General features: G+C 39.5%; 1 protein-coding gene and 1 long non-coding RNA gene across 5 annotated transcripts in view; one reads left to right on the top strand and one right to left on the bottom strand.

Annotated features, from left to right (window-relative positions):
* Positions 1-26250, top strand: part of LOC126381241 (uncharacterized) — an 89538-nt gene that overhangs the window by 38878 nt on the left and 24410 nt on the right. The window lies entirely within an intron of this gene.
* Positions 21264-23036, bottom strand: LOC126381247 (uncharacterized). Its single transcript, XR_007568740.1, has 3 exons — positions 22837-23036; positions 22538-22771; positions 21264-22226 (listed from the first exon to the last, which is right to left on the bottom strand). It is a non-coding gene; the product is annotated as an uncharacterized LOC126381247 (long non-coding RNA).

Here is a 26250-nt window from a genome sequence, read left to right as displayed (position 1 = left end):
ATCTTGGAAAACTGCTCCGCATCAGGGAGACGCCCTACAGTCTGGCGAAACTATCACACCTGGATCGATTCTTTTTTCACGAAATCTATTTAATTCTTGGTCAAATTCAATCACCGTTGAAAAAAAATCAAAATGGCGGAAAAACAAGATGGCCGCCATACAAAATTTCTTTTTTCTAGAAAATGTCTCGGAGGTAAAAATGATGTATGGGAGGTGTGATCGAAACGTCAAGCTGAGTATGGAAAAACTGTTCGATCTTGAAAAACTGCTCCGCATCAGGGAGACACCCTACGGCCTGGCGAAACTATCGCACCTGGAATGATTCTTTTTTCGCACAACGTGTTTAAACCTTAGTCAAATTTTATCGCCGGTGAAAAAAAATCAAAATGGCGGAAAATCAAGATGGCTGCCATACAAATTTTTCGTTTTTCCTGAAAATGCCTCGGGGATAAAAATGATGTATGAGGAATGTGATCGGAAAGTCATGTCGAGTATGAAATACGTCTGGATTTTCGATAGCTGCTCCGCATCAGGGAGACACCCTACGGCCTGGCGAAACTATAGCACCTGGAACTTTTTTATTTCCACGAAACCTATTTAAATCTTGGTCAAATTTTATCGCCGGTGAAAAAAAAACAAAATGGCGGGAAAACAAGATGGCCGCCATACAAATTTTTTTTCCTAGAAAATTCCTCAAGGTCAAAAAATATGTATAGGGGTGTGATCGGAACGTCATCTTGGAAAATTGCTCCGCATCAGGGAGACACCCCACGGCCTCGCAAAACTATAGCACCTAGAACTTTTTTGATTTCACGAGACCTATTTAAGTCTTGGTCAAATTCTATAAAAACAATATGGCCGCCGTACAAAGCTTCAAACTAATACAGGACACGCGAGCAGCTTGCTGCGAGCGAACCACGCGAAATCTAGTTTTATTATTATTATTATATTATATTATATATAGCTACAAACCCATTGACTGACTGACTGACTCACTGACTGACTGACAGGGTTGTTCTCCCAGAAGGAGCGTCGGGGGGTGAAAATGATGTATGGGGGGTGTGATCTGGACCTCCCGGTGAGTATGGGAAAACTTCCAGATCTTGGAAAACTGCTCCGCATCAGGGAGACACCCTACGGCCTGACAAAACTATCTTACCTGGATCAATTTTTTTTTCGCAAAACCTATTTAAATCTTAGTCAAATTCAATCGCCGGTGAAAAAAAATCAAAATGGCCGAAAAACAAGATGGCCGCCATACAAAATTTTGTTTTTCCAGAAAATTTCTCGTTGGTAAAAACTGTGTATGGGGATGTCATCGGAACGTCAACATTAATATAAAATAACTTCTAGATCTTTGAAATCTGCTCCGCATCAGGGAGACACCCTACGGCCTGGCAAAAGTATCACACCTGGAACGATTCTTTTTTCACGAGACCTATTTAAATTTTGGTCAAGTCTTATCGCTAGAGAAAAAAAAACAAAATGGCCGAAAAACAAGATGGCCGCCATACAAAGTTTTGTTTTTCTAGAAAATGTCTCAGAGGTAAAATTGATGTATAGGGGTGTGATCGGAACGTCATCTTGGAAAACTGCTCCGCATCACGGAGACACCCTACGGCCTGGCAAAACTATAGCACCTAGAACTTTTTTGATTTCACGAGTCCTATTTAAATCTTGGTCAAATTTAATCACCGGTGAAAAAAAAACAAAATGGCCGAAAAACAAGATGGCCGCCTTATAAATTTTTGTTTTTCCAGAAAATATCTCGGGTGTAAAAAATATGTATAGGGGTGTGATCGGAACGTCATCTTGGAAAACTGCTCCGAATCAGGGAGTCACCCTACGGCCTGGCAAAACTATAGCACCTAGAACTTTTTTGATTTCACGAGTCCTATTTAAATCTTGGTCAAATTTAATCACCGGTGAAAAAAAAACAAAATGGCCGAAAAACAAGATGGCCGCCTTATAAATTTTTGTTTTTCCAGAAAATATCTCGGGTGTAAAAAATATGTATAGGGGTGTGATCGGAACGTCATCTTGGAAAACTGCTCCGCATCAGGGAGTCACCCTACGGCCTGGCAAAACTATAGCACCTAGAACTTTTTTGATTTCACGAGACCTATTCAAGTCTTGGTCAAATTCTATGGCCGCCATACAAACTTTCGAACTAATACAGGACACGCGAGCAGCTTGCTGCGAGCGAACCACGCGACATCTAGTTTTATTATTATATTATATATAGCTGCAAACCCACTGACTGACTCACTCACTCACTCACTCACTGACATAATTGTTCTCCCAGAAGGAGCGTCGGGGGGTGAAAATGATGTATGGGGGGTGTGATCGGGACCTCTCGGTGAGTATGGGAAAACTTCCAGATCTTGGAAAACTGCTCCGCATCAGGTAGACACCCTACGGCCTGGCAAAACTATCGCACCTAGAAAGATTCTTTTTTCACAAAACCTATTTAAATCTTGGTCAAATTGTATTGTCGGTGAAAAAAAATCAAAATGGCGGAAAAAAAAGATGGCCGCCATACAAAATTTCGTTTTTCCAGAAAATGTCTCGGAGGTAAAAATGATGTATGAGAGGTGTGATCGAAACGTCAAGCTGAGTATGGAAAAACTGTTAGATCTTGAAAAACTGCTCCGCATCAGGGAGACACCCTACGGCCTGGCAAAACTATAAAACCTGGAGCAATTTTTCTTTCGCGAAACATATTTAAATCTTGGTCAAATCCAATCCCTGCTGAAAAAAAACCAAACTGGCGGAAAAACAAGATGGCCGCCATACAAAATTTTCGTTTTTCCCGAAAATGCCTCGGGGGTAAAAATGATGTATGAGGAATGTGATCGAAACATCATGTTGAGTATGGAAATACTTTTCTATCTTCGAAAGCTGCTCCGCATCAGGGAGACACCCTACAGCCTGGCGAAACTATCGCACATGGAACTTTTTTGTTTTCACGAAGCCTATTAAAGTCTTGGTCAAATTTTATCGCCGGTGAAAAAAAAACAAAATGGCCGAAAAACAAGATGGCCGCCATACAAATTTTTGTTTTTCCAGAAAATGTCTCAGAGGTAAAAATGATGTATTGGGGTGTGATCGGAACGTCATCTTGGAAAACTGCTTCGCATCAGGGAGACACCCTACGGCCTGGCAAAACTATAGCACCTAGAACTTTTTTGATTTCACGAGATCTATTTTAGTCTTGGTCAAATTCTATCGCGGTAAAAAAATGGCGGGAAAACAAGACACGCGAGCAGCTTGCTGCGAGCGAACCACGCGACATCTAGTTATTATATTATACTATATATAGCTACAAACCCATGTACCTATTGACTGACTCACTGACAGGGTTGTTCTCCCAGAAGGAGCCTCGGGGGGTGAAAATGATGTATGGGGGATGTGATCCAAATCTTCCGGTGAGTATGGGAAAACTTCCAGATCTTGGAAAACTGCTCCGCATCAGGGAGACACCCTACAGTCTGGCGTAACTATTATACCTGGATCAAGTTTTTTTTCGCAAAACCTATTTAAAGCTTGGTCAAATTCTATCGTGGGTGATAAAAAATCAAAATGGCGGAAAAACAAGATGGCCGCCATACAAAAATTTGTTTTCCCAGAAAATGTCTCGGGGCTAAAAATTGTGTATGGGGGTGTGATCTGGACCTCCCAGAGATTATGGGAAAACTTCTAGATTTTGGAAAACTGCTCCGCATCAGGGAGACACCCTACGGCCTGGCAAAACTATCGCACCTGGAACGATTATTTTTTCACAAAACTCATTAAAATCTTGGTCAAATTTTATTGCTGACGAAAAAAAATCAAAATGGCTCGAAAAAAAATCAAAATAGAAAATGTCTCGGGGAAAATAACTGTGTATAGGGTTGTAATCGGAACGTCTTGTGGAGTATGGAAATACTTCTCGATCTTTAAAAGCTGCTCCGCATCAGGGCGGCACCCTACGGCCTGGCGGAACTATCGCATCTGGACCTTTTTTGTTTTCACAAAAACTATTTAAATCTTCGTCAAATTTTATCGCCGGTGAAAAAAAAAACAAAATGGCGGAAACACAAGATGGCCGCCATACAAAATTTTGTTTTTTCAGAAATTGTCTCGGGGGTAAAATCTGTGTATGGGGTTGTAATCGGAACGACTGGTTCAGTATGAAAATATTTCTCGATCTTCGAAAACTGCTCCGCATCAGGGCGGCACCCTATGGCCTGGCAAAACTAAAAAACTTAGAGCAATTTTTTTTTCGTGCAACATATTTAAATCTTGGTCAAATCCAATCGCCGGCGAAAAAAAATCAAAATTGCGGAAAAACAAGATGGCCGCCATACAAAGATTTGTTTTTCTAGAAAATTCCTCAGGGTTAAAAAAATGTATGAGGGATTTGATCGGAACGTTATGTAGAGTATAAAAATGCTTCCGGATGTTCAAAAACTGCTCCGCATCAGGACGGCACCCTACGGCCTGGGAAAACTATCGCACCTGGAACGATTCTGTTTTCACCAAACCTAATAAAATCTTGGTCAAATTTTATCGCCGGTAAAAAAAAAACAAAATGGCCGAAAACAAGATGGCCGCCATACAAATTTTTGTTTTTACAGAAAATGTCTCGGGTGTAAAAACGATGTATAGGGGTGTTATCGGAACGTCATCTTGGAAAACTGCTCCGCATCAGGGAGACACCCTACGGCCTGGCAAAACTATAGCACCTAGAACTTTTTTGATTTCACGAGACCTATTTTAGTCTTGGTCAAATTCTATCTCGGTAAAAAAAATGGCGGGAAAACAAGACACGCGAGCAGCTTGCTGCGAGCGAACCACGCGACATCTAGTTATTTTATTATTATATTATATATAGCTACAAACCCACTGACTGACTGACTCACTGACATAATTGTTCTCCCAGAAGGAGGGTCGGGGGGTCAAAATGATGTATGGAGGGTGTGATCGGGACCTCCCGGTGAGTATGGGAAAAATCCCAAATCTTGGAAAACTGCTCCGCATCAGGGAGACACCCTACAGTCTGGCGCAACTATTATACCTGGATCAATTTTTTTTTCGCAAAACCTATTTAAATCTTGATCAAATTCTATTGTCGGTGTAAAAAATCAAAATGACGGAAAAACAAGATGGCCGCCATACAAAATTTCGTTTTTCCAGAAAATGTCTCGGAGGTAAAAATGATGTATGGAAGGTGTGATCGAAACGTCAACCTGAGTATGGAAATACTTTTAGATCTTCAGAAACTGCTCCGCATCAGGGAGACACCCTACGGCCTGGCAGAACTATCGCACCTAGAACATTATTTTTTCCACCAAGCCTATTAAAATCTTGGTAAAATTTTATCGTCGGTGAAAAAAAAAACAAAATGGCGGAAAAACAAGATGGCCGCCATACAAACAAAACAAGATGACTGCTCCGCATCAGGGAGACACCATATGGCCTGGCTAAACTATCAAACAAAGAACATTTTTTTTCCACTAAACCTACTTAATTCCTGGTCAAATTCAATCGCTGATGATAAAAAATCAAAATAGCGGAAAGACAAGATGGCCGCCGTACAAATTTTTCAATTTTCCTGAAAATGCCTCGGGGGTAAAAATTATGTATAGGGGTGTAATTGAAACGTCAAGCTGAGTATGGAAAAACTGTTCGATCTTGAAAAACTGCTCGGCATCAGGGAGACACCCTATGGCCTGGTAAAACTATCGCACGTGGAACTTTTTAGTTTTCAAGATACCTATTTAAATCTTGGTCAAATTTAGTTGCCGGTGAAAAAAAATCAAAATGGCGGAAAATCAAGATGGCCGCCATACAAAATTTTCGTTTTTCCTAAAAGTGCCTCGGGGGTAAAAATTGTGTATGGGGTTGTAATCAGAACGTATTGTTGAGTATAAGAAAACTTCCAGATCTTGGAAAACTGCTCAGCATCAGGGAGACACCCTATGGCCTGGCGCAACTATCGCACCTGGAACGATTGTTTTTTCACAAAACCTACTTAAATCTTGGTCAAATTTTATCGTGGGTGAAAAAAAGTCAAAATGGCGGAAAATAGAAGATGGCCGCCATACAAAATTTCTTTTTTCCAGAAAAAGCCTCGGGAGTAAAAATGAAGTATAAGGGATTTGATCGGATAGTCATGTTGAGTATGGAAGTACTTCTCGATCTTTGAAATCTGCTCCGCATCAGGGAGACACCCTACGGCCTGGCGAAACAATCGCACCTGGAACTTTTTTGTTTCCAAGAAACCTATTTAAATCTTGGTCAAATTTTATAGCCTGTGAAAAAAAAAACAAAATGGCCGAAAAACAAGATGGCCGCCATATAAATTTTTCGTTTTTCCAGAAAATGTCTCGGGTGTAAAAATGATGTTTAGGTGTGTGATCGGAACGTCATCTTGGAAAACTGCTCCGCATCAGGGAGACACCCCACAGCCTGGCAAAACTATAGCACATAGAACTTTTTTGATTTCACGAGACCTATTCAAGTCTTGGTCAAATTCTATCGCGGTAAAAAAATGGCGGGAAAACAAGACACGCGAGCAGCTTGCTGCGAGCGAACCACGCGACATCTAGTATTATATTATATATATTATTATTATTATTATATTATATATAGCTACAAACCCACTGACTGACTGACTCACTCACTCACTCACTGACATAATTGTTCTCCCAGAAGGAGCGTCGGGGGGTAAAAATGGTGTATGGGGAATGTGATCTGGACCTTCCGGTGAGTATGGGAAAACTTCCAGATCTTGGAAAACTGCTCCGCATCAGGGAGACACCCTACGGCCTGGCGCAACTATCGCACCTAGAACGATTCTTTTTCCACAAAACCTACTTAATTCCTGGTCAAATTCAATCACTGGTGAAAAAAAATCAAAATGGCGGAAAAACAAGATGGCCGCCATACAAAAAAATGTTTTTCCAGAAAATGCCTCGGGGGTAAAAACTGTGAATGGGGTTGTAATCGGAACGTCTTGTTGAGTATGGAAATACTTCTCGATCTTGAAAAACTGCTCCGCATCAGGGAGACACCCTACGGCCTGGTGAAACTATCGCACGTGGAACTTTTTAGTTTTCACGATACCTATTTAAATATTGGTCAAATTTATGTGCCGGTGAAAAAAAATCAAAATGGCGGAAAAACAAGATGGCCGCCATACAAAATTTTCGTTTTTCCAGAAAATGCCTCGGGGATAAAAATGAAGTATAGGACGTGTGATCGGAACGTCATGTCGAGTATGAAAATACTGCTGGATCTTCGAAAACTGCTCCGCATCAGGGAGACACCCCCACGGCCTGGCGAAACTATCGCATCCTGACCTATTTTGTTTTCACGAAACCTATTTAATTCTTGGTCAAATTCTCTCGTAGTTGAAAAAAAATCAAAATGGCGGGAAAAAAAGATGGCCGCCATACAAAATTTTCGATTTTCCCGAAAATGCCTCGGGGGTAAAAATGATGTATGAAGAATGTGAACGAAACATCATGTTGAGTATGGAAATACTTTTCGATCTTCGAAAGCTGCTCCGCATCAGGGAGACACCCTACAGCCTGGCGAAACTATCGCACATGGAACTTTTTTGTTTTCACGAAGCCTATTAAAGTCTTGGTCAAATTTTATCGCCAGTGAAAAAAAAACAAAATGGCCGAAAAACAAGATGGCCGCCATACAAATTTTTGTTTTTCCAGAAAATGTCTCAGAGGTAAAAATGATGTATTGGGGTGTGATCGGAACGTCATCTTGGAAAACTGCTCCGCATCAGGGAGACACCCTACGGCCTGGCAAAACTATAGCACCTAGAACTTTTTTGATTTCACGAAAACAAGATGGCCGCCATACAAAGCTTCGAACTAATACAGGACACGCGAGCAGCTTGCTGCGAGCGAACCACGCGAAATCTAGTTATTATACTATATATAGCTGCAAACCCACTGACTGACTGACTCACTGACTGACTGACAGGGTTGTTCTCCCAGAAGGAGCCTCGGGGGGTAAAAGTGATGTATGGGGGATGTGATCCAAATCTTCAAGTGAGTATGGGAAAACTTCCAGATCTTGGAAAACTGCTCCGCATCAGGGAGACGCCCTACAGTCTGGCGAAACTATCGCACCTGGAACAATTATTTTTTCACGAAACCTATTTAAATCTTGGTCAAATTGTATCGTGGGTGAAAAAAAATCAAAATGGCGGAAAAACAAGATGGCCGCCATACAAAATTTTATTTTTACAGAAAATGTCTCCGGGGTAAAAATTATGTATGGGGTTGTGATCTGGACCTCCCGGAGAGTATGGGAAAACTTCTAGATTTTGGAAAACTGCTCCGCATCAGGGAGACACCCTACGGCCTGGCAAAACTATAGCACCTAGAACTTTTTTGATTTCACGAAAACAAGATGGCCGCCATACAAAGCTTCGAACTAATACAGGACACGCGAGCAGCTTGCTGCGAGCGAACCACGCGAAATCTAGTTATAATATATATAGCTACAAACCCACTGACTCACTCACTGACATAATTGTTCTCCCAGAAGGAGCGTCGGGGGGTCAAAACGATGTATGGGGGGTGTGATCGGGACCTCCCGGTGAGTATGGGAAAAATCCCAAATCTTGAAAAACTGCTCCGCATCAGGGAGAGACCCTACGGCCTGGTGCAACTATCGCACCTAGAAAGATTCTTTTTTCACAAAACCTTCTTAAATCTTGGTCAAATTTTATTGTGGATGAAAAAAAATCAAAATGGCGGAAAAACAAGATGGCCGCCATACAAAATTTAATTTTTCCAGAAAATGTCTCGGGAGCAAAAACAATGTATGGTAGCGTAATCGAAAGGTCATGTTGAGTATGTAAATACTTCTTGATCTTCAGGAACTGCTCCGCATCAGGGAGGCACCCTACGGCCTGGCGAAACTATCACATCTGGATCAATTTTTTTTTCGCAGGATGTATTTAAATCTTGGTCAAATCTATTCGCCGACGAAAAAAAGTCAAAATGGCGGAAAAACAAGATGGCCGCCATACAAAATTTTGGTTTTTCCCGAAAATGCCTCGGGGGTAAAAATGATGTATGAGGAATGTGATCGAAACGTCATGTTGAGTACGAGTATACTTCAAGGTTTTCGAAAACTGCTCCGCATCAGGGAGACACCCTACGGCCTGGCGAAACTATCGCACCTAGAACATTTTTGTTTTCACGATACCTATTTAAATCTTTGTCAAATTTTATCGCCGGTCAAAAAAAAACAAAATGGCCGAAAATCAAGATGGCCGCCATACAAATTTTTCGTTTTTCCTGAAAATGCGTCAGGGATAAAAAATATGTATAAAGGTTTTGATCGGAACGTCATGTAGAGTACGAGTATACTTCAAGGTTTTCGAAAACTGCTCCGCATCAGGCAGACACCCTACGGCCTGGCGAAACTATCGCACCTAGAACATTTCTGTTTTCACGAAACCTATTTAAATTTTGGTCAAATTTTATCGCCGGTGAAAAAAAAAAACAAAATGGCCGAAAACAAGATGGCCGCCATATAAATTTTTGTTTTTCCAGAAAATGTCTCGGGTGTAAAAAATATGTATAGGGGTGTGATCGGAACGTCATCTCGGAAAACTGCTCCGCATCAGGGAGACACCCTTCGGCCTGGCAAAACTATAGCAACTAGAACTTTTTGATTTCACGAGACCTATTTTAGTCTTGGTCAAATTCTATCGCGGTAAAAAAATGGCGGGAAAACAAGACACGCGAGCAGCTTGCTGCGAGCGAACCACGCGACATCTAGTTATTATTATTATTATTATTATATTATATATAGCTACAAACCCATGTACTGACTCACTGACTGACTCACTGACAGGGTTGTTCTCCCAGAAGGAGCGTCGGGGGGTAAAAGTGATGTATGGGGGGAGTGATCAAGATCTTCGGGTGAGTATGGGAAAACTTCCAGATCTTGGAAAACTGCTCCGCATCAGGGAGAAACCCTACAGTCTGGCGCAACTATTATACCTAGATCAATTATTTTTTCGCAAAACCTATTTAAATCTTGGTCAAATTCTATCGTGGGTGAAAAAATATCAAAATGGCGGAAAAACAAGATGGCCGCCATACAAAATTTTGTTTTTTCAGAAAATGTCTCGGTGGTAAAAATTATGTATAAGTATGTAATCAAAACGTCTTGTTGAGTATGGAGACACTTTTCTTTCTTCAAATCTGCTCCGCATCAGGGAGACACCCTACGGCCTGGCTAACCTATCGCACCTGGAACAATGATTTTTTCGCACAACGTATTTAAATCTTGGTCAAATCCAATCGCCGGTGAAAAAAAACCAAAATGGCGGAAAATCAAGATGGCCGCCATACAAATTTTTCGTTTTTTCTGAAAATGCCTCGGGGGTAAAAATGATGTATAGGGATGTGATCGGATCGTCATGTTGAGTATGTCAATACAGCTCGATCTTGAAAAACTGCTCCGCATCAGGGAGACACCCTACGGCCTGGCAAAACTATCGCACCTGGAACATTTTTGATTTCACGAAACCTATTTAAATCTTGGTCAAATTTTATCGCCGGTGAAAAAAAAAACAAAATGGCCGAAAAACAAGATGGCCGCCATATAAATTTTTGTTTTTCCAGAAAATGTCTCGGGTGTAAAAATGATGTATAGGGGTGTGATCGGAACGTCATCTTGGAAAACTGCTCCGCATCAGGGAGACACCCTACGGCCTGGCAAAACTATCGCACCTGGAACATTTTTGATTTCACGAAACCTATTTAAATCTTGGTCAAATTTTATCGCCGGTGAAAAAAAAAACAAAATGGCCGAAAAACAAGATGGCCGCCATATAAATTTTTGTTTTTCCAGAAAATGTCTCGGGTGTAAAAATGATGTATAGGGGTGTGATCGGAACGTCGTCTTGGAAAACTGCTCCGCATCAGGGAGACACCCTACGGCCTGGCAAAACTATAGCACCTAGATTTATTTTGATTTCACAAGACCTATTTTAGTCTTGGTCAAATTTTATCGCGGTAAAAAAATGGCGGGACAACAAGACACGCGAGCAGCTTGCTGCGAGCGAACCACGCGACATCTAGTTATTATTATTATTATTATACTATATATAGCTACAAACCCACTGACTGACTGACTCACTGACAGGGTTGTTCTCCCAGAAGGAGCGTCGGGGGGTAAAAATGATGTATGGGGGGTGTGATTGGGACCTTCCGGTGAGTATGGGAAAAATCCCAGATCTTGGAAAACTGCTCCGCATCAGGGAGACACCCCACAGTCTGGCGCAACTATTATACCTGGTTCAATTTTTTTTTCGCAAAACCTATTTAAATCTTGGTCAAATTCTATTGTGGGTGAAAAAAAAACAAAATGGCCGAAAAACAAGATGGCCGCCATACAAAATTTCGTTTTTCCAGAAAATGTCTCGGAGGTAAAAATGATGTATGGGAGGTGTGATCGAAACGTCGAGTTGAATATGGTAATACTTCTCGATCTTGAAAAACTGCTCCGCATCAGGGAGACACCCTACGGCCTGGTGAAACTATCGCACGTGGAACTTTTTAGTTTTGACGATACCTATTTAAATCTTGGTCAAATTTAATTGCCGTTGAAAAAAAAACAAAATGGCGGAAAAACAAGATGGCCGCCATACAAAATTTTCGTTTTTCTCGAAACTGCCTCGGGGGTGAATATGATGTAAGAGGGATGTGATCAAAATGTCATGTTGAGTATGGAAATACTTCCCGACCTTCAAAAACTGCTCCGCATCAAGGAGACACCCTAAAGCCTGGCGAAACTATCGCACCTGGAACATTTTTGTTTTCACGAAACCTATTAAAATCTTAGTCAAATTTTATTGCCGGAGAAAAAAAAAAACAAAATGGCCGAAAAACAAAATGGACGCCATACAAAATTTTGTTTTTCCAGAAAATGTCCCGTTGGTAAAAACTGTGTATGGGGTTGTAATCGAAACGTCTTGTTGAGTATGGAAATACTTCTCGATCTTGAAAAACTGCTCCGCATCAGGGAGACAGCCTACGGCCTGGCAAAACTATAAAACCTGGAGCAATTTTTCTTTCGCGAAACGTATTTAAATCTTAGTCAAATCCAATCCCTGCTGAAAAAAAAACAAAATGGCGGAAAAACAAGATGGCCGCCATACAAAATTTTCGTTTTTCCCGAAAATGCCTCGGGGGTAAAAATGATGTATGTGGAATGTGATCGAAACATCATGTTGAGTATGGAAATACTTTTCGATCTTCGAAAGCTGCTCCGCATCAAGGCTCCCTACAGCCTGGCGAAATTATCGCACATGGAACTTTTTTGTTTTCACGAAGCCTATTAAAGTCTTGGTCAAATTTTATCGCCAGTGAAAAAAAAAAAACAAAATGGCCGAAAAACAAGATGGCCGCCATACAAAATTTTGTTTTTCTAGAAAATTCCTCAAGATCAAAAAATATGTATAGAGGTATGACCGGAACGTCAACTTTGAAAACTGCTCCGCATCAGGGGGCACCTGGAACGTTTTGGTTTTCATGAGACCGATTTAAACAAGATGGCCGCCATACAAAGCTTCGAACTAATACAGGACACGCGAGCAGCTTGCTGCGAGCGAACCACGCAACATCTAGTTATTATAATATATATAGCTACAAACCCATGTACTGACTGACTGACTCACTCACTGACTCACTGACAGGGTTGTTCTCCCAGAAGGAGCGTCGGGGGGTGAAAATGATGTATGGGGGGTGTGATCGGGATCTCCGGGTGAGTATGGGAAAACTTCCAGATCTTGGAAAACTGCTCCGCATCAGGGAGACGCCCTACAGTCTGGCGAAACTATCACACCTGGATCGATTCTTTTTTCACAATACCTACTTAAATCTTGGTCAAATTCTATTGTGGGTGAAAAAAAATCAAAATGGCGGAAAAACAAGATGGCCGCCATACAACGTTTTGTTTTTCCAGAAAATGTCTCGCGGGTAAAAACTGTGTATGGGATTGTAATCGGAACGTCTTGTTGAGTATAAAAGTACTTCTCAATCTTGAAAAACTGCTCCGCATCAGGGAGACACCCTACGGCCTGGCTAACCTATCGCACCTGGAACAATGATTTTTTCGCACAACGTATTTAAATCTTGGTCAAATCCAATCGCCGGTGAAAAAAAATCAAAATGGCGGAAAAACAAGATGGCCGCCATACAAATTTTTCGTTTTTCCCGCAAATGCCTCGGGGGTAAAAATGATGTATGAGGAATGTGATCGAAACATCATGTTGAGTATGGAAATACTTTTCGATCTTCAAAAGCTGCTCCGCATCAGGGAGACACCCTACGGCCTGGCGAAACTATCGCACCTGGAACGGTTCTTTTTTCACAAAACCTATTTAAATCTTATTCAAATTTAATTGCCGGTGAAAAAAAATCAAAATGGCGGAAAATCAAGATGGCCGCCATACAAATTTTTCGTTTTTCCAGAAAATGCCTCGGGGGTAAAAATGATGTATGGGAGTGTAATCGGAGTGTCTTGTCGAGTACGGAAAATGTTCTCAATCTTTGAAAACTGCTCCGCATCAGGGCGGCACCCTACGGCCTGGCAAAACTATCGCACTTGGAACGATTATTTTTTCACAGAACCTATTTAAATGTTGGTCAAATTTTATCGTCGTTGAAAAAAAACCAAAATGGCGGAAAATCAAGATGGCCGCCATACAAATTTTTCGTTTTTTCTGAAAATGCCTCGGGGGTAAAAATGATGTATAGGGATGTGATCGGATCGTCATGTTGAGTATTTCAATACAGCTCGATCTTGAAAAACTGCTCCGCATCAGGGAGACACCCTACGGCCTGGCAAAACTATCGCACCTGGAACATTTTTGATTTCACGAAACCTATTTTAGTCTTGGTCAAATTCTATCGCGGTAAAAAAATGGCGGGAAAACAAGACACGCGAGCAGCTTGCTGCGAGCGAACCACGCGACATCTAGTTATTATATTATATATAGCTACAAACCCACTGACTGACTCACTCACTCACTCACTGACATAATTGTTCTCCCAGAAGGAGCGTCGGGGGGTGAAAATGGTGTATAGGGGGTGTGATCTGGACCTCCCGGTGAGTATGGGAAAACTTCCAGATCCTGGAAAACTGCTCCGCATCAGGGAGACAACCGAGAGTCTGGCGTAACTATCACACCTGGAACGATTCTTTTTCCACAAGACCTATTTAAATCTTGGTCAAATCCAATCCCCGGTGAAAAAAAAACAAAATGGCGGAAAAACAAGATGGCCGCCATACAAAATTTTCGTTTTTCCAGAAAATGCCTCGGGGTAAAAATGATGTATGGGAGGTGTGATCAAAACCTCAAGTTGAGTATGGAAATACTGCTCGATCTTGAAAATCTGCTCCGCATCAGGGAGACACCCTACGGCCTGGCAAAACTATAAAACCTATAGCAATATTTTTTTCACGAAACCTATTTAAATCTTGGTCAAATTCAATTTCCGGTGAAAAAAAAAACAAAATGGCGGAAAAACAAGATGGCCGCCATACAAAATTTTCGTTTTTCCCGAAAATGCCTCGAGGGCAAAAATGATGTATAGGGATGTGATCGGATCGTCATGTTGAGTATTTCAATACTGCTCGATCTTGAAAAACTCCTCCGCATCAGGGAGACACCCTACGGCCTGGAAAAACTATACAAACTAGAGCAATATTTTTTTCACGAAACCTATTCAAATCTTGGTCAAATCCAATATCCGCTGAAAAAAAAAACAAAATGGCGGAAAAACAAGATGGCCGCCATACAAAATTTTCGTTTTTCCCGAAAATGCCTCGGGGGTAAAAATGATGTATGAGGAGAGTGATCGAAACATCATGTTGAGTATGGAAATACTTTTCGATCTTCGAAAGCTGCTCCGCATCAGGGAGACACCCTACGGCCTGGCGAAATTATCGCACCTGAAACTTTTTTGTTTTCACGAAAGCTATTTAAATCTTGGTCAAATTTTATCGCCGGTGAAAAAAAACAAAATGGCCGAAAAACAAGATGGCCGCCATATAAATTTTTGTTTTTCCAGAAAATGTCTCAGAGGTAAAATGATGTATAGGGGTGTGATCGGAACGTCATCTTGGAAAATTGCTCCGCATCAGGGAGACACCCTACGGCCTGGCAAAACTATAGCACCTAGAACTTTTTTGATTTCACGAGACCTATTTAAGTCTTGGTCAAATTCTATCGCGGTAAAAAAATGGCGGGAAAACAAGACACGCGAGCAGCTTGCTGCGAGCGAACCACGCGACATCTAGTTATAATATATATAGCTACAAACGCACTGACTCACTCACTCACTCACTGACATAATTGTTCTCCCAGAAGGAGCGTCGGGGGGTCAAAATGATGTATGGGGGGTGTGATCGGGACCTCCCGGTGAGTATGGGAAAACTTCCAGATCTTGGAAAACTGCTCCGCATCAGGGAGACACCCTACGGTCTGGCGCAACTATTATACCTGGATCAATTTTTTTTCCGCAAAACCTATTTAAATCTTGGTCAAATTCTATCGTGAGTAAAAAAAATCAAAATGGCGGAAAAACAAGATGGCCGCCATACAAAATTTTGTTTTTCCAGAAAATGTCTCGGGGCTAAAAATTATGTATGGGGGTGTGATCGGAACGTCTTGTTGAGTATGGAAATACTTTTCGATCTTCAAAAGCTGCTCCGCATCAGGGAGACACCCTACGGCCTGGCGAAACTATCGCACCTGGAACGGTTCTTTTTTCACAAAACCTATTTAAATCTTATTCAAATTTAATTGCCGGTGAAAAAAAATCAAAATGGCGGAAAATCAAGATGGCCGCCATACAAATTTTTCGTTTTGCCAGAAAATGCCTCGGGGGTAAAAATGATGTATGGGAGTGTAATCGGAGTGTCTTGTCGAGTACGGAAAATGTTCTCAATCTTTGAAAACTGCTCCGCATCAGGGCGGCACCCTACGGCCTGGCAAAACTATCGCACTTGGAACGATTATTTTTTCACAGAACCTATTTAAATGTTGGTCAAATTTTATCGTCGTTGAAAAAAAACCAAAATGGCGGAAAATCAAGATGGCCGCCATACAAATTTTTCGTTTTTTCTGAAAATGCCTCGGGGGTAAAAATGATGTATAGGGATGTGATCGGATCGTCATGTTGAGTATTTCAATACAGCTCGATCTTGAAAAACTGCTCCGCATCAGGGAGACACCCTACGGCCTGGCAAAACTATCGCACCTGGAACATTTTTGATTTCACGAAACCTATTTTAGTCTTGGTCAAATTCTATCGCGGTAAAAAAATGGCGGGAAAACAAGACACGCGAGCAGCTTGCTGCGAGCGAACCACGCGACATCTAGTTATTATTATTATATTATATATAGCTACAAACCCATGTAGTGACTGACTCACTCACTGACAGAGTTGTTCTCCCAGAAGGAGCGTCGGGGGGTCAAAATGATGTATGGGGCGTGTGATCTGGACCTCCCGGTGAGTATGGGAAAACTTCCAGATCTTGGAAAACTGCTCCGCATCAGGGAGACACCCTACGGCCTGGCAAAACTATCGCACCTGGATCGATTCTTTTTTCACAAAACCTATATAATTCTTAGTCAAATCCTATGGCCGGTGAAAAAAAATCAAAATGGCGGAAAAACAAGATGGCCGCCATACAAATTTTTGTTTTTCCAGAAAATGTCTCGGGGCTAAAAACTGTGTATGGGGGCGTAATCGGACGGTCATGTTGAGTATGCAAATACTTCTTGATCTTCAAAAACTGCTCCGCATCAGGGAGACACCCTACGGCCTGGTGAAACTATCGCACGTGGAACTTTTTAGTTTTCACGATACCTATTTAAATCTTGGTCAAATTTAATTGCCGGTGAAAAAAAATCAAAATGGCGGAAAATCAAGATGGCCGCCATACAAATTTTTCGTTTTTCCTGAAAATGCCTCGGGGGTAAAAATGATGTATAGGGATATGATCGGATCGTCATGTAGAGTACGGGTATACTTCTAGGTTTTCGAAACCTGCTCCTCATCAGGGAGACACCCTACGGCCTGGGGAAACTATCGCACCTGGAACTTTTTTGTTTTTACGAAACCTATTTAAATCTTGGTCGAATTTAATGGCCGGTGAAAAAAAAACAAAATGGCGAAAAAACAAGATGGCCGCCATACAAAGTTTTGTTTTTCTCGAAAATGCCTCGGGGGGTATATGATGTAAGAGGGATGTGACCAAAATGTCATGTTGAGTATGGAAATACCTCCCGACCTTCAAAAACTGCTCCGCATCAGGGCGGCACCCTACGGCCTGGGAAAACTGTCGCACCTGGAACTTTTTTGTTTTCATGAAACCTATTTAAATCTTGGTCAAATTTTATCACCAGTGAAAAAAAAAAATGGCCGGAAAACAAAATGGCCGCCATATAAATTTTTGTTTTTCCAGAAAATGTCTCGGGTGTAAAAATGATGTATAGGGGTGTGATCGGAATGTCATCTTGGAAAACTGCTCCGCAAACTCCGCATCAGGGAGACACCCTATGGCCTGGCAAAACTATAGCACCTAGAACTTTTTTGATTCCACGAGACCTATTTAAACAAGATGGCCGCCATACAAAGCTTCCAACTATACAGGACACGCGAGCAGCTTGCTGCGAGCGAACCACGCGACATCTAGTTATATTATATATAGCTACAAACCCATTGACTGACTGACTCACTCACTGACTCACTGACAGGGTTGTTCTCCCAGAAGGAGCGTCGGGGGGTGAAAATGGTGTATGGGGGGTGTGATCTGGACCTCCCGGTGAGTATGGGAAAACTTCCAGATCTTGGAAAACTGCTCCGCATCAGGGAGACACCCTACGGCCTGACAAAACTATCTTACCTGGATCAATTTTTTTTTCGCAAAACCTATTTAAATCTTGGTCAAATCCAATATCCGCTGAAAAAAAAACAAAATGGCGGAAAAACAAGATGGCCGCCATACAAAATTTTCGTTTTTCCCGAAAATGCCTCGGGGGTAAAAATGATGTATGAGGAGAGTGATCGAAACATCATGTTGAGTATGGAAATACTTTTCGATCTTCGAAAGCTGCTCCGCATCAGGGAGACACCCTACGGCCTGGCGAAATTATCGCACCTGAAACTTTTTTGTTTTCACGAAAGCTATTTAAATCTTGGTCAAATTTTATCGCCGGTGAAAAAAAACAAAATGGCCGAAAAACAAGATGGCCGCCATATAAATTTTTGTTTTTCCAGAAAATGTCTCAGAGGTAAAATGATGTATAGGGGTGTGATCGGAACGTCATCTTGGAAAATTGCTCCGCATCAGGGAGACACCCTACGGCCTGGCAAAACTATAGCACCTAGAACTTTTTTGATTTCACGAGACCTATTTAAGTCTTGGTCAAATTCTATCGCGGTAAAAAAATGGCGGGAAAACAAGACACGCGAGCAGCTTGCTGCGAGCGAACCACGCGACATCTAGTTATAATATATATAGCTACAAACGCACTGACTCACTCACTCACTCACTGACATAATTGTTCTCCCAGAAGGAGCGTCGGGGGGTCAAAATGATGTATGGGGGGTGTGATCGGGACCTCCCGGTGAGTATGGGAAAACTCCAGATCTTGGAAAACTGCTCCGCATCAGGGAGACACCCTACGGTCTGGCGCAACTATTATACCTGGATCAATTTTTTTTCCGCAAAACCTATTTAAATCTTGGTCAAATTCTATCGTGAGTAAAAAAAAATCAAAATGGCGGAAAAACAAGATGGCCGCCATACAAAATTTTGTTTTTCCAGAAAATGTCTCGGGGCTAAAAATTATGTATGGGGGTGTGATCGGAACGTCTTGTTGAGTATGGAAATACTTCTCGATCTTCAAAAACTGCTCCGCATCAGGGAGACACCCTACGGCCTGGCAAAACTATAAAACCTGGAGCAAATTTTCTTTCACGAAATCTATTTAAATCTTGGTCAAATTCAATCACCGTTGAAAAAAAATCAAAATGGCGGAAAAACAAGATGGCCGCCATACAAATTTTTAGTTTTTCCTTAAAATGCCTCTGGGATAAAAAATATTATGAGGGTTTTGATCGGAACGTCATGTAGAGTACGGGTTTACTTCCAGGTTTTCGAAAACTGCTCCGCATCAGGGAGACACCCTAAGGCCTGGCAAAACTATCGCACCTAGAACAATAATTTTTTCACGAAACCTATTTAAATCTTGGTCAAATTCTATTGTGGGTGAAAAAAAATCAAAATGGCGGAAAAACAAGATGGCCGCCATACAAATTTTTCGTTTTTCCTGAAAATGCCTCGGGGGTAAAAATGATGTAAAGGGGTGTGATCTGAACGTCGTGTCAAGTATGAAAATACTGCTCGATCTTTGAAAACTGCTCCGCATCAGGGAGACACCCTGCGGCCTGGCGAAACTATCGCACCTGGAACTTTTTGGTTTTCACGAAATCTATTTAAATCATGGTCAAATTCAATCACCGTTGAAAAAAAATCAAAATGGCGGAAAAACAAGATGGCCGCCATACAAAAATTTTCGTTTTTCCCGAAAATGCCTCGAAGGCAAAAATTATGTATAGGGATGTGATCGGAACGTCATGTAGAGTACGGGTATACTTCCAGGTTTTCGAGAACTGCTCCGCATCAGGGAGACACCCTAAGGCCTGGCAAACCTATCGCACCTGGAACTTTTTTGTTTTCACGAAATCTATTTAAATCTTGGTCAAATTTTATCGCCGGTGAAAAAAAAAACAAAATGGCCGAAAAACAAGATGGCCGCCATATAAATTTTAATTTTTCCAGAAAATGTCTCGGGGTGTAAAAATGATGTATTTGGGTGTGATCGGAACGTCATCTTGGAAAACTGCTTCGCATCAGGGAGACACCTTACGGCCTGGCAAATCTATCGCACCTAGTACTTTTTTGTTTTCACGAGACCTGTTTACATCTTGGTCAAATTCTATCGCGGGTGAAAAAAAAGACAAAATGGCGAAAAAACAAGATGGCCGCCATACAAAATTTTGTTTTTCCAGAAAATGCCTTGGGGGTAAAAATGACGTATGGAGGGTTTGATCAGAATGTCATATTTCCTATGAAATTACTGCTCGATCTTCGAAAACTGCTCCGCATCAAGGAAACACCTTACGGCCTGGCAGAAATATCTTGCCTGAACCAATACACGACTCGTATTTAAATCTTTGACAAATCCAATCGCTGCAGACAAAAACGAAATGGCGGAAAAAGAAGATGGCCGCCATACAAAATTTTGTTTTTTATAAGGAGGCACGGGGTAGAAATTATATATAAGGTTCTTTTTTAATTTTCTGCCTAAAATTGACGTGTATTCCAAAAGTTCTACGCGTTGTTTACTCGTCCCTTTCCTTTTCAACTGATAAGGAAATGACAGGTGTAACTTCAAATACACTTAGATGTTGAGTAGGTACCTACTAGAAACAGCACCAGTAACATTATAGGTACTTAAGTAATAGAAATATTTATAAAAAAAACTAATGAGATACTCTTCAGGCTATGTTCCCAAAAAAATATATAGATGGCGCTGTCCAGATTTAACGTGATAAATACCTACCTATTTTGTTCTTGCTTCGGTAAATAATTAATTGAAAAAATATAATTTGATGGCAGAGGTATGTATTGTTATATGAATCAGATATGTAGGTATAGAATAGTGTTGCTACCTACCTATATTGCTTCTCTTTATTTTGATCAGAATAATATTAGGTGGAAGATGTGTTGTGCCTGGGTGTAATTACAAGGGTCATCATATATACTCAAAAATAAAGGTAAAACAAGTAGATACATGCGTGTTGTCCATGAAATTGGAAGGTTAAACGAACACACCTCTGTACAGCACCATCTATATATTTTTTGGGGAACGTAGCCTGGAAAGTACCTCATTAGTAAACTACCAAAGGATGTTTCATGTGGAAATTTTCAAGAGGTCATAAATTCAATGCCTGCAGGTGCCTACATCAAAATGTAACTAACAACTGGTCAAACCACTGATTGTGTTATCCTATCAGTAGAAATGGCACTTAAGAACATCATTAAACTCTATATTTTTCAAGTTAATTTTAAAAAGAAACAATTTTGTTTAAAAAAGTAATAAAAGACATATCTTTAGAAATAAGTTGTTTTATTATTATATTTGAATGAATGAATAATAATTTATTTCGGATTTGAAATCCATAGATGTTAGTAAGTACAAAGTAACTTAAACCTAATGTTAGTAACAGGTACATAAAACAAACAAAAGCAACAAAAATAAAATATGATAAAGGAGACGTTTCAAGAATGTATGGCGCCCAGGCCTGGACTCGATTTTACCGGCGGACACCATATCCCGGCTTGACTGGTATAATATGGAGGTCCGTCCAGTATGCCCATATTGGGCAATCAGGTCTGTCACACAACACCTTCAGGACTATACTGACTAATAAAACATCAACTTAACCAACTACTTTCCTCCCCTTCTCTGCAATTTAGAGTAGTTGACTGACAGGCTCACAATCCAAAGTTCGAACCCGGTGTAGACATATCACAAAAATTACTTTGCAATCCTTTGGATAGCATGTGAAGCTGTTGGTCTCAGTTACTACTTACTAATATAATTACATAGTTGTTACATAAACCATGTCAGGGGACTTGGTTTATGTAACAACAGGGTGGCTCAGTAATAATCCTATAACAGGGTTGATGAGGTTCGCCATCCACCTCACAAGCTATGTAATAGGAGATGATGAGATGTATGGTTACATTATTAGTAAGTAGCTATATAAAAACTTAACAATAACATTAAAATATACATAGTTATTTTTTTTATCTATTTAATGATAAGGCCGCCTATTGTACTAATTCTATTTCTCTTTTGTTTTGTATTTTGTTTTTTCCTGTTTGTGCAAAAAAGTATTTGTTATGTTATGTTATGATATGATAATATAAAGTGATTTAAGCTCATAGGTAGTTTAACAAAATCTATGAACATAAATAGCTACTAACTACATACAATGCAACGGCACACTTAACACAGCTTTACTGTTCACTAAATATTAATGCTTTCGATGTGAGCTCATCCTGCAAACAACCATCCATCTCTAATTCAAGCATCCATCAGGCATCTGAAAGCAAATATGAATGTTCTTAAAAATTAATTGTAGTTTTGCCATCCCTATGGAGCCAATACATATAAATTAGGCACTCCATACACATACAATAATATATTGCAGAATATACCTGATTGTAGGTAACAATATTATTTAATGATTGTAACAATATTATTTAATGTGAAAGGATGGAATTTAAACATTGCCAACATTAAATTGAAATTAGAACAATGTTTAATCATAATTATAGCCTTATAGCAATTATGATTCAAACACATAACTTTTAAATGGCACAACATAAATTAAAATCCTTATTATTTTATTACCTGTCTTGGAGATATTTGTTTTTTTGTATAATGCCACTTATCACTTTTTTCCATAAGCCTATGGCCTGTGATTTTGTCTTCTTGAGTGCCTGTTCAAAGATATTCCACAACTTATACAGTCACAATTGTTTCCAACTCTTTGACTGGAACATTCTTCAGGAGACTTGTTATTGTTGCTCGCATCTCTTAGTACGAGTATGAGTTAGTATGACAAAGTCGATCAGCATCTAACACCTATAAATAAATAACTTTATAATAACAGTGTCTTGGTTGTATGTTACTTACATTAATCAACGCACATTATACACAAACTTATTATCATATCAGCTCTTTCCAAAACACATGATTCTGGAAATTTTTACAGTAGAATGTTGACGCAAAAAACGGGGAAGTAGGGCTCGATTCAATGAACTTGTAAACTAAAAATTCTAACAAAATAGGAAATAAGTAGCACAGGAAAATATCAAGAGAACTTCAGCAACGAGATCAAGAAAAATATAACAAGGTTTTTTTTTTCTCGAAGGTAAAGGTAACTATGCCCATACAGCCATGTCTAAGGTATTTTTTTTTTTGCATAAACTTTCGAGTTATGAAGCGGCTTGTTGGCACGAAGCGAAAATAGATTCCGATATAATAACACTGTCGCGAATGTTTTACGACTAACTTAATGCGATCATTAACCACAAAACACCACTTCCACTTCGTGTTAATTATTTAGATTATTCAATGAAGAAAGCAACTGTCCCGTTCCCGCCAAAAAGATAAAAAAAATAACAACTACGTTCATTTTTTTTGGTTATTTTTGTATCGCAAAAAACGGAGAAGTAGGAGTTGGAATCATTAAATAAGGCAAAGGAAACATAACACATACAGCCAAATATACTACGTTAAATTCGTTAAAAACAATAGACGTATTTTCATTTTTTTAAATCGGTAGGCAATGGAATCCACAGGTTACGCTAAGGTATTATGCCATATAGCCTCATCTTCTAATTACCTGGGGCCATAAACTCAAATTATTAACCGGTTTTCTTGGCGCCATCGCCTATGGATACACAAAGCTATCTATATTTTTTTGGGGAACGTAGCTTGGAATGTCTCTTATTGTGATACGAATTAAAAGTCCGCATAAACTTTCGAGTTATGAAGCGGCTTCTTGGTACGAACCGAAAATTTGTTTATTGAATATTTATTTATACTTTATATTTATATATTTTCCGATACAACAACACTAAAGAGAATGTGTTTTTCGATTATTTCTTCACTTCGTATTAAATATTTAGATTATTCAATAAAAAAAAAACAACTTTCCCGCCAAAAAACCACGGAAAAATTAATGAAAATACTCAATCTCCGTTGCTTATTTAAAAAAGTTAAATGATACTGAAGTGACAAAACGCAATTAGATTTTGTTGCTTATTTATTAATTCCATCGATATCTATGCGACCAAGTCAAAAAAAAATAAGTACCTCAATATTTTCCGATATTGGCTGTTTGAATCTGCTTTGCCAGAATTTCTTTGTTAGTTGCTTGGAAAAAAAAAAAATTCAGTACCGCTACCGAAACCGTTGGCGCGAAAAAGTGACAAGCGTTTTTTCTTTCACTTGTATTTCAAGATTTCCGAAGGTAAGTCGATTTTGCTATTAATAATTTAACAATTATTTATAAATATTTAGGTATATAATAAGGTACTAATCTATGAAATCGTAAAAAAGTTAGCCATATAAACATAATTAGGTATTATAATTGTAAGATCTTTAACTTTCTGTAGGTACTGATTTTCTCTTTTTCACATTATGAAAGTGAGAACGTTAAAAGGTAAGTACCTATCTACTTAAAAGCTATAATTCTTATTTTATTGTCTATTAGATAAACACAAATAGTATAGAAGTGGTTTGTTTACAGATGAAGCGTTCAAGCGTTGAGATTCCATCGTGCTCTACAATGCTTCGCCGTCGCGTCGACGACGAGCAGCAGGGCCTCTACGACGAGACTGCTGCGACCTGCGTCGGTGCCGGTAAGTATTTAGGTTTTAACGAGCTTAATATCTAATGCACATTTTTTATGTTAAATCCGCACACCAACGAAACGATCGATTGATCATTATGTCTAAAATAGCCAGCCGCTTGACATCAGCCGTGGAAAAAACTTTACTTAATAACAGGTATTAGGTACCTAGGTATCTACTTAAATCAATTGCATTGCCCCTACTTATGCTGTGTGACTAGAATAGGCGATAGGTAATTACTATTCATATTTTAGAATATTTAAGTAGGTAGGTACCTATATGAAGTAAGTTAGTTAACCTATGATAAATTTAGATGGTCAGAGAAGTCATAAGACTAGAAAATAAATAATAATAAAAGTGAAGTGAATCCTTTTTGAATTATAACAATCGCAGTGATTCAGGTTTGACAGCAACCCATGTTGTAGCACAACAGTAACATCACTCATTAGATGACCTGTAAGTAATAAGTAGGTCTGTAACAAATTATAATACACACATAAGTTAACCTATGGCCGTAGTATTATTACTCTTATTCTATGCTATAGCAGTCACTCTCTTAATATTCTGAGTGAAAAGTTAAACCTTTCTCTAAAATCGTGAAAAAGTCAACTAAATATGTGATAATGATGGTTAAATATTAACTATCTAACTAAGAATTATAGAAATAAGTAATTAGGTAACAAAATTATTACAAAGTTACCTACTTAATTATTTAACAGATATTTATAATAACAAAATTATATCAAACAAGTTATTAGGTAAGTAAGTACCTAATATAGAGATAGAGATATTGAAATATTTAGTTTATCTGAAAAAAATATTGAATGCTAGGTATAATAACATTTGTCTACTAACAAGAAACTTAAATTACTGTCAAAGAGTGAATGTAAGTTTGTCTATATTTTGAATATGGTTATATATCTTGATGACCATGTGGTAGGGACTGAAGGAAACCCTGTGTTGGTTTTGGTACACCTTGTCAGTTCACCTAGGTAGACTACAAACAAACCTTTTTTTTAATCGACTTCAAAAAAAAGGTTATCAATTGGACCCATATGTATTCAAAATATATGGATGTATGTTTGTCCATGCATTTCTTAGTAACTAGAAATCGTATTGCAATAATGCTTGTTTATGGGATTAAGTATCGTCCAACATAGGAAAGAATGCAAGTTTCATCAAAATTGGTTTAGAAATTTTCCAACTTATGGTTGAAAAACAGTTAAAAATTAGGAACCTTGTGTTTCGACTACTAATAAAGGCTTACAGCTTAAGTGAGTATGATTACTAATGGTTTAAAGAAAATTGGAAAACGGTCAAGGGTGTGTCGGGCACTACACACATTAAACAAATTATAAGACATGTTATATTCCTGATTGTCCGAAAAATTAAGATGATTCCGTGCTTCGGAGTGCACGTTAAGCTGTTGCTCCCGGCTATTAGCCGTAAAAACACCTACACCAATCCGCAGTGGAGCAGCGTGGTGGAGTATGCTCCATACCCCCTCCGGTTGATTGAGGGGAGGCCTGTGCCCAACAGTGGGACGTATATAGGCTATTTATGTGTATGTATTTTATATTCCAGTGTTTTGTTAACGAAGGTACCTGGTTACGGGCGTATTAAATTATATTATTAGTCATACTCTCGAGTTTAAACAAATAAAAAGTATTTTCAAAATTTTGATTTTAATGTAGGTATTTAACT

The sequence above is a fragment of the Pectinophora gossypiella genome, unplaced genomic scaffold (assembly GCF_024362695.1).
Source record: "Pectinophora gossypiella unplaced genomic scaffold, ilPecGoss1.1 Pgos_41, whole genome shotgun sequence".
Taxonomy (NCBI): domain Eukaryota; kingdom Metazoa; phylum Arthropoda; class Insecta; order Lepidoptera; family Gelechiidae; genus Pectinophora; species Pectinophora gossypiella.
Note: the sequence above shows the minus strand (reverse complement) of the source record. Positions and strands in the feature narration are given on the sequence as shown.